This window comes from Rattus norvegicus, chromosome 6 (assembly GCF_036323735.1).
Source record: "Rattus norvegicus strain BN/NHsdMcwi chromosome 6, GRCr8, whole genome shotgun sequence".
NCBI lineage: Eukaryota > Metazoa > Chordata > Mammalia > Rodentia > Muridae > Rattus > Rattus norvegicus.
Window position 1 is genome coordinate 50,675,311 of NC_086024.1, and position 9,789 is coordinate 50,685,099.

The following is a 9,789-nucleotide window of genomic DNA, read 5'->3' on the forward strand; positions in this document are numbered from 1 at the left end:
ATGAGTGGCAATGAGTTTTATCTCTTTCTAGTTGACACTAATTTAACCACCTGTTAAATAAATTGTGTTTCACCCAGTATGGACACTCTCCCTGCTTCACAGAGTGAATGGCAGTGTGTGGCCCACTCTGCTCAGTCTTCCAAAAAATACCCCATGTCTTTGTCTTTGAGTAGAGTGGTCCCTAGTTCCCATCCAAGTTCTTGCATTCTGTGTGTTTGTGGCTGCCTCCCTATTTCTCCTGGGTCATGTGATTCTCAATAGTTGCTTTCAATGGTTATCATCACTGAGCCTGCTTTTGCTGTTTGTGTCTTTACTGTATCTGGTTTTATTTTGTTTTCGGTTGGTTGGCTAATTGATTTGGTTTGGCTTGTTTTATTTTGGTTTGGTTTGGTTTAGGGTGGGCTGGGTTGGGTTAGGTTGGGTTTTTCCTTCTTTCCGTACATCTTAGGGCAGGGTCAGAGTTTCTATTGTTGAACAGGTTCCCTTGAGCAGTTTTTCTGTAATTGGCACTTTTGGGTTGAGGGTTTGGGAAGCCGGCTCCTCCCACTCTGTCACCCTTTGTTATCATGCTGACTTAGCTGAAGGGTCTTAGAGACTTCCCATCAAACCCCCTTTCTCCTTAGCAGCCAATTAGCTGCTTAATTTGAAGCTGTTGGACTTTACAATCTTCTAAAAACAATTTTTTTTACAGCTCAAGAGCTCACATATTAACTGAGCCAGACCTAAGCTCTTTCACCCTATTAGAAAAATAAAAGACTTTGTGGGAAAAGAGGGAAAAAATATTATATACTGGAGCACCCTTACCTCAGGAAAAGGTGCCTTTTGATTAGGGAAGGCTGCATTCTCTCTGGGAAGCTACATGGTGATTTCAAACAGCCAGCCACAAAGTCAGCTATGACAATGGTTTGGTTACTGGGCTGTGGGCAGCTTTTCTATGTCAACTCTGATGAGAGAGGGATAAGCCCAGCTCCAGGTTAAATGGTGGAACTGGTAAACTGCATCTCTTCCTCTAGCTGAAGGGATAGGACAGTGTTCTTTAAATCACCATTGCTCTCTTAGCCCTGACCTTTCTGCAGTTGACATCTCTACTCTTACACAGTGGACTCATCAAAGAATGCTGTGGAGAACAAAACTCCACTTCCCCACAGGTAAAGAGGATGGCTTTTGTCTTCATACTTCACTTACTGGAGATTGGGGAATATGATGTCCTTATTTTGAGGTAATAACAAAAGTAACAGAGGGTCAGACATCATACCTGAGCCTAAAAACAAAAAAAAAAAAAATCTTCCTGCTATCCCTGAGCTTCTTCACTTAGGGACAGGATGCTCATTCAACCCAGGGCCTCATCTGCAGAGTTTAGAGGAAAGAGAATTCCATTGATTTTTCCCCCTAAAGAGTATGTGTTCCCATCTGTGGTCATCTTAATGTTGGTACCTCTCCTCCCCCTTTATGTATCAAAACCTGTCCCTGGTGAGTCAATTCTAAGAAGTGTTGCATTCAGAAGGTAATTAAATCTTAAGGGTAAAGCCCTCCCGGTCTAGCGGTGTTCTTATAAGACATCTATAGGGTTTTGGGTGGCACCATCCCATAGGCTAAGGTCCTGTTCTGGGCTTAATAAAACGGATAGAGTGTCCTGCCCCTAGAGGAGTTACAGGTGTGGTAGCTGCTGGGTCACATCTGCTTCTGTAGATGGCAGAGAGAAGAGAGGCTATGTCTGTGCTCAGTGTTCTGACCTGTGAACATCTAAATGGTTAGTAGCTTAACATTCCCTGAACAAAAGCAAGCCTAAGGCAACCATCAGTCTAGCACCAGGGTACCCAGACAGGGATCTAACCTGAGGTGACCACCAGTCAGGTGTCATGCACCCCAAGGGAGCAAGCTGGAGACTACTAGAAGAACCTCAACTGAGACCACAAGCTTCATGCTGAAGTAAACCCAAGACAGGGCCCCTTGGATGACCCAGGCAAGGTACACACCCAAGACAACCACCAGACTAGTACACCAGGGATTGGACAGGGGGGATAGCCTGAGATGACCACCAGACTGGGACTGTAAATACCTCAGGGGGTAAGGGGTGGGAGAGACCATGCCCAAAATTACCCCTGCTTAGTGCCATAATGCATGAGTGCACATAGCACTCCTGAGACCACTCGTGAGATGACCTCAGACACTCAGAGACACCAGGGGCCACTAAGAGAAGAGGAGCAAGTAAGTAGCAGAGAAATGACAGAGAAAGAGAAACAGAAGGATGTGGGCACAATGAAGAGAACAGAATGGAGACTGGAGAGTAGTGAGGAACAGCCTAATGTGAGAAGCCAGTGATGCTACCTGGGAACATGGTAGCATCCTGGCTTGTGCTAATATCAGGGGCCACATTCGGCTCCATGGCCCTGCATCAGCAAGTGTCTATTACCACTGAAGGCCAGACAGACATCCCTGGTCTGGCAGCATGGGCAAAAAGAATTGCTCTCCTCTACGCTTTCCCCTTGCCACCTACAGCAGGCAAGAGAGCTGGCCCAGGGCTCATGAGAGTAGAAGACCTGGCCTGTCCCTCAACAGCTGCAACACGGAGGGGGCCTTGCACATCGCCTGGGCAGCAGGACAGACCTAGCTATGGTTGCAGGGGTTGCTGGTGAGCCAGACCTGAGGGAGAGTGAGTAGGAGAGCTGGTGGGCTGATCAACTCAGATACCTCTCAGTCCCAGATGCAAGGCTTTGAATTGGCTCACCCCAACATCTACCCTATCAGTGAACTGCTAGACTAGAGTGCATGAAGGTGCTGGTCCTTCAGATCTAATATTACAGGATCTCCTTGACACAGGACAACAACAGGATATCTAAGACTCCTAGTGAGATTCCAGTATTGATAGAGCAGCAGAAGCCAGAGGTCTCGTACCAGACCAATGAGTTATTGCAATAAACATTTGCAAGCACAGAAGTGTGGGCAAAGGGTGTACTGTCAGACATACAGTGTCTGACACACTACAGCTTCCACAATGAGATTTTTTTCTGTTGAGGGTTAAGTTGCAAAGGTGGAGGGCAGGTATGAGGAGAGGGAAAGATGAGTGTGATTGGGGTGCATGATGGGAAACTCATGAAGAACCAATAAAAAGGGGTTTGTTTCAAAGGGGGGGTGGCTGAGCTGAGCACAGACATTCATCTATCTCTGCTGCTGACTGCAAATCCAATATTACCCACTGCCTTAAGCTCCTGCTACCATACCTCCACTGCAATGCTGGACCGCACCCTGAAGTTGTGAGCCAAAATAAATGCGTTCATTATGAAGCACTTTTGTCAGGGCTTTTATTCCGAAAAGGAACAAAATACAGGCGATCCCAAATTCTTATGTCAAAACCAGTCTGTGACAAAGCAGATACCCAGGGGTTGTCTCTTCCCTCTCCTGTCCTATCAATAAGTGTGCTTTGCTTTGGAAGGCACTTAGGACATCTTACAAGTCTTCCAGCCATGGGTCACACACGAGTCAAGCATAGGAGACACCCATAAGATTGTCCTCCTGGGCGGATCCCGGCCCGCAGCAGCTCTCTGCTCCCAGACCCGGTGAGAGAGAGACCCAACCGCCTGGTCAGGTGGGCACTCCTGAGGCTGCAGAGCGGAAGAGACCACCAACACTGCTCACCCCTGCCCACATCCCTGGCCCAAGAGGAAACTGTATAAGGCCTCTGGGTTCCCGTGGGGGAGGGCCCAGGAGCGGCAGGACACCTGCCTGAGACACCGCCGGAACCTGAAAGAAACAGACCGGATAAACAGTTCTCTGCACCCAAATCCCGTGGGAGGGAGAGCTAAACCTTCAGAGAGGCAGACAAGCCTGGGAAACCAGAAGAGACTGCTCCCTGCACACACATCTCGGACGCCAGAGGAAAAAGCCAAAGACCATCTGGAACCCTGGTGCACTGAAGCTCCCGGAAGGGGCGGCACGGGTCTTCCTGGTTGCTGCCGCTGCAGAGAGCCCCTGGGCAGCACCCCACGAGCGAACTTGAGCCTCAGGACCACAGGTAAGACCAAATTTTCTGCAGCAAGAAAGCTGCCTGGTGAACTCAAGACACAGGCCCACAGGAACAGCTGAAGACCTGTAGAGAGGAAAAACTACACGCCCGAAAGCAGAACTCTCTGTCCCCATAACTGACTGAAAGAGAGGAAAACAGGTCTACAGCACTCCTGACACACAGGCTTATAGGACAGTCTAGCCACTGTCAGAAATAGCAGAACAAAGTAACACTAGAGATAATCTGATGGCGAGAGGCAAGCGCAGGAACCCAAGCAACAGAAACCAAGACTACATGCCATCATCGGAGCCCAATTCTCCCACCAAAACAAACATGGAATATCCAAACACACCAGAAAAGCAAGATCTAGTTTCAAAATCATATTTGATCATGATGCTGGAGGACTTCAAGAAACACATGAACACACTTAGGGAAACACAGGAAAACATTAATAAACAAGTAGAAGCCTACAGAGAGGAATCGCAAAAATCCCTGAAAGAATTCCAGGAAAACACAATCAAACAGTTGAAGGAATTAAAAATGGAAATAGAAGCAATCAAGAAAGAACACATGGAAACAACCCTAGATATAGAAAACCAAAAGAAGAGACAAGGAGCTGTAGATACAAGCTTCACCAACAGAATACAAGAGATGGAAGAGAGAATCTCAGGAGCAGAAGATTCCATAGAAATCATTGACTCAACTGTCAAAGATAATGTAAAGCAGAAAAAGCTACTGGTCCAAAACATACAGGAAATCCAGGACTCAATGAGAAGATCAAACCTAAGGATAATAGGTATAGAAGAGAGTGAAGACTCCCAGCTCAAAGGACCAGTAAATATCTTCAACAAAATCATAGAAGAAAACTTCCCTAACCTAAAAAAAGAGATACCCATAGACATACAAGAAGCCTACAGAACTCCAAATAGATTGGACCAGAAAAGAAACACCTCCCATCACATAATTGTCAAAACACCAAACGCATAAAATAAAGAAAGAATATTAAAAGCAGTAAGGGAAAAAGGTCAAGTAACATATAAAGGGAGACCTATCAGAATCACACCAGACTTCTCGCCAGAAACTATGAAGGCCAGAAGATCCTGGACTGATGTCATACAGACCCTAAGAGAACACAAATGCCAGCCCAGGTTACTGTATCCAGCAAAACTCTCAATTAACATTGATGGAGAAACCAAGATATTCCATGACAAAACCAAATTTACACAATATCTTTCTACAAATCCAGCACTACAAAGGATAATAAATGGTAAAGCCCAACATAAGGAGGCAAGCTATACCCTAGAAGAAGCAAGAAACTAATCGTCTTGGCAAGAAAACAAAGAGAATGAAAGCACACAAACATAACCTCACATCCAAATATGAATATAACGGGAAACAATAATCACTATTCCTTAATATCTCTCAATATCAATGGCCTCAACTCCCCAATAAAAAGACATAGATTAACAAACTGGATACGCAACGAGGACCCTGCATTCTGCTGCCTACAGGAAACACACCTCAGAGACAAAGACAGACACTACCTCAGGGTGAAAGGCTGGAAAACAACTTTCCAAGCAAATGGTCAGAAGAAGCAAGCTGGAGTAGCCATTCTAATATCAAATAAAATCAATTTCCAACTAAAAGTCATCAAAAAAGATAAGGAAGGACACTTCATATTCATCAAAGGAAAAATCCACCAAGATGAACTCTCAATCCTAAATATCTATGCCCCAAATACAAGGGCACCTACATACGTAAAAGAAACCTTACTAAAGCTCAAAACACACATTGCACCTCACACAATAATAGTGGGAGATTTCAACACCCCACTCTCATCAATGGACAGATCATGGAAACAGAAATTAAACAGTGATGTCGACAGACTAAGAGAAGTCATGAGCCAAATGGACTTAACGGATATTTATAGAACATTCTATCCTAAAGCAAAAGGATATACCTTCTTCTCAGCTCCTCATGGTACTTTCTCCAAAATTGACCATATAATTGGTCAAAAAACGGGCCTCAACAGGTACAGAAAGATAGAAATAATCCCATGCGTGCTATCGGACCACCACGGCCTAAAACTGGTCTTCAATAACAATAAGGGAAGAATGCCCACATATACGTGGAAATTGAACAATGCTCTACTCAATGATAACCTGGTCAAGGAAGAAATAAAGAAAGAAATTAAAAACTTTTTAGAATTTAATGAAAATGAAGATACAACATACTCAAACTTTGGGACACAATGAAAGCTGTGCTAAGAGGAAAACTCATAGCGCTGAGTGCCTGCAGAAAGAAACAGGAAAGAGCATATGTCAGCAGCTTGACAGCACACCTAAAAGCTCTAGAACAAAAAGAAGCAAATACACCCAGGAGGAGTAGAAGGCAGGAAATAATCAAACTCAGAGCTGAAATCAACCAAGTAGAAACAAAAAGGACCATAGAAAGAATCAACAGAACCAAAAGTTGGTTCTTTGAGAAAATCAACAAGATAGATAAACCCTTAGCCAGACTAACGAGAGGACACAGAGAGTGCGTCCAAATTAACAAAATCAGAAATGAAAAGGGAGACATAACTACAGATTCAGAGGAAATTCAAAAAATCATCAGATCTTACTATAAAAACCAATATTCAACAAAATTTGAAAATCTTCAGGAAATGGACAATTTCCTAGACAGATACCAGGTATCGAAGTTAAATCAGGAACAGATAAACCAGTTAAACAACCCCATAACTCCTAAGGAAATAGAAGCAGTCATTAAAGGTCTCCCAACCAAAAAGAGCCCAGGTCCAGACGGGTTTAGTGCAGAATTCTATCAAACCTTCATAGAAGACCTCATACCAATATTATCCAAACTATTCCACAAAATTGAAACAGATGGAGCCCTACCGAATTCCTTCTACGAAGCCACAATTACTCTTATACCTAAACCACACAAAGACACAACAAAGAAAGAACTTCAGACCAATTTCCCTTATGAATATTGACGCAAAAATACTCAATAAAATTCTGGCAAACCGAATTCAAGAGCACATCAAAACAATCATCCACCATGATCAAGTAGGCTTCATCCCAGGCATGCAGGGATGGTTTAATATATGGAAAACCATCAACGTGATCCATTATATAAACAAACTGAAAGAACAGAACCACATGATCATTTCATTAGATGCTGAGAAAGCATTTGACAAAATTCAACACCCCTTCATGATAAAAGTCCTGGAAAGAACAGGAATTCAAGGTCCATACCTAAACATAGTAAAAGCCATATACAGCAAACCAGTTGCTAACATTAAACTAAATGGAGAGAAACTTGAAGCAATCCCACTAAAATCAGGGACTAGACAAGGCTGCCCACTCTCTCCCTACTTATTCAATATAGTTCTTGAAGTTCTAGCCAGAGCAATCAGACAACAAAAGGAGATCAAGGGGATACAGATCGGAAAAGAAGAGGTCAAAATATCACTATTTGCAGATGACATGATAGTATATTTAAGTGATCCCAAAAGTTCCACCAGAGAACTACTAAAGCTGATAAACAACTTCAGCAAAGTGGCTGGGTATAAAATTAACTCAAATAAATCAGTTGCCTTCCTCTATACAAAAGAGAAACAAGCCGAAAAAGAAATTAGGGAAATGACACCCTTCATAATAGACCCAAATAATATAAAGTACCTTGGTGTGACTTTAACCAAGCAAGTAAAAGATCTGTACAATAAGAACTTCAAGACACTGAGGAAAGAAATTGAAGAAGACTTCAGAAGATGGAAAGATCTCCCATGCTCATGGATTGGCAGGATTAATATAGTAAAAATGGCCATTTTACCAAAAGCAATCTACAGATTCAATGCAATCCCCATCAAAATACCAATCCAATTCTTCAAAGAGTTAGACAGAACAATTTGCAAATTCATCTGGAATAACAAAAAACCCAGGATAGCTAAAGCTATCCTCAACAATAAAAGGACTTCAGGGGGAATCACTATCCCTGAACTCAAGCAGTATTACAGAGCAATAGTGATAAAAACTGCATGGTATTGGTACAGAGACAGACAGATAGACCAATGGAATAGAATTGAAGACCCAGAAATGAACCCACACACCTATGGTCACTTGATTTTTGACAAAGGAGCCAAAACCATCCAATGGAAAAAAGATAGCATTTTCAGCAAATGGTGCTGGTTCAACTGGAGGGCAACATGTAGAAGAATGCAGATCGATCCATGCTTATCACCCTGTACAAAGCTTAAGTCCAAGTGGATCAAGGACCTCCACATCAAACCAGATACACTCAAACTAATAGAAGAAAAACTAGGGAAGCATCTGGAACACATGGGCACTGGAAAAAATTTCCTGAACAAAACACCAATGGCTTATACTCTAAGATCAAAAATCGACAAATGGGATCTCATAAAACTGCAAAGCTTCTGTAAGGCAAAGGACACTGTGGTTAGGACAAAACGGCAACTAACAGATTGGGAAAAGATCTTTACCAATCCTACAACAGATAGAGGCCTTATATCCAAAATATACAAAGAACTCAAGAAGTTAGACCGCAGGGAAACAAATAACCCTATTAAAAATGGGGTTCAGAGCTAAACAAAGAATTCACAGCTGAGGAATGCCAAATGGCTGAGAAACACCTAAAGAAATGTTCAACATCTTTAGTCATAAGGGAAATGCAAATCAAAACAACCCTGAGATTTCACCTCACACCAGTGCGATTGGCTAAGATCAAAAACTCAGGTGACAGCAGATGCTGGCAAGGATGTGGAGAAAGAGGAACACTCCTCCATTGTTGGTGGGATTGCAGACTGGTAAAACCATTCTGGAAATCAGTCTGGAGGTTCCTCAGAAAATTGGACATTGAACTGCCTGAGGATCCAGCTATACCTCTCTTGGGCATATACCCAAAAGATGCCTCAACATATAAAAGAGACACGTGCTCCACTATGTTCATCGTAGCCTTATTTATAATAGCCAGAAAATGGAAAGAACCCAGATGCCCTTCAACAGAGGAATGGATACAGAAAATGTGGTACATCTACACAATGGAATATTACTCAGCTATCAAAAACAACGAGTTTATGAAATTCGTAGGCAAATGGTTGGAACTGGAAAATATCATCCTGAGTGAGCTAACCCAATCACAGAAAGACATACATGGTATGCACTCATTGATAAGTGGCTATTAGCCCAAATGCTTGAATTACCCTAGATGCCTAGAACAAATGAAACTCAAGACGGATGATCAAAATGTGAATGCTTCACTCCTTCTTTAAAAGGGGAACAAGAATACCCTTGGCAGGGAATAGAGAGGCAAAGATTAAAACAGACACAGAAGGAACACCCATTCAGAGCCTGCCCCACATGTGGCCCATACATATACAGCCACCCATTTAGACAAGATGGATGAAGCAAAGAAGTGCAGGCCAACAGGAGCCGGATGTAGATCGCTCCTGAAAGACACAGCCAGAATACAGCAAATACAGAGGCGAATGCCAGCAGCAAACCACTGAACTGAGAACGGGACCCCCGTTGAAGGAATCAGAGAAAGAACTCGAAGAGCTTGAAGGAGCTTGAGACCCCTTATGAACAACAATGCCAAGCAACCAGAGCTTCCAGGGACTAAGCCACTACCTAAAGACTATACATGGACTGACCCTGGACTCTGACCTCATAGGTAGCAATGAATATCCTAGTAAGAGCACCAGTGGAAGGGGAAGCCCTGGGTCCTGCTAAGACTGAACCCCCAGTGAACTAGTCTATGGGGGGAGG

The 9,789-nt window shown here is 43.2% G+C and overlaps 1 non-coding gene across 1 annotated transcript; it reads left to right on the forward strand.

Moving 5' to 3' along the window:
* The first annotated feature begins 1,632 nt into the window (after window positions 1–1,632).
* LOC120093439 (small nucleolar RNA SNORA17) lies at window positions 1,633–1,767 on the forward strand. Its single transcript, XR_005486499.1, has one exon. It is a non-coding gene; the product is annotated as a small nucleolar RNA SNORA17 (small nucleolar RNA).
* Window positions 1,768–9,789: the final 8,022 nt, after the last annotated feature.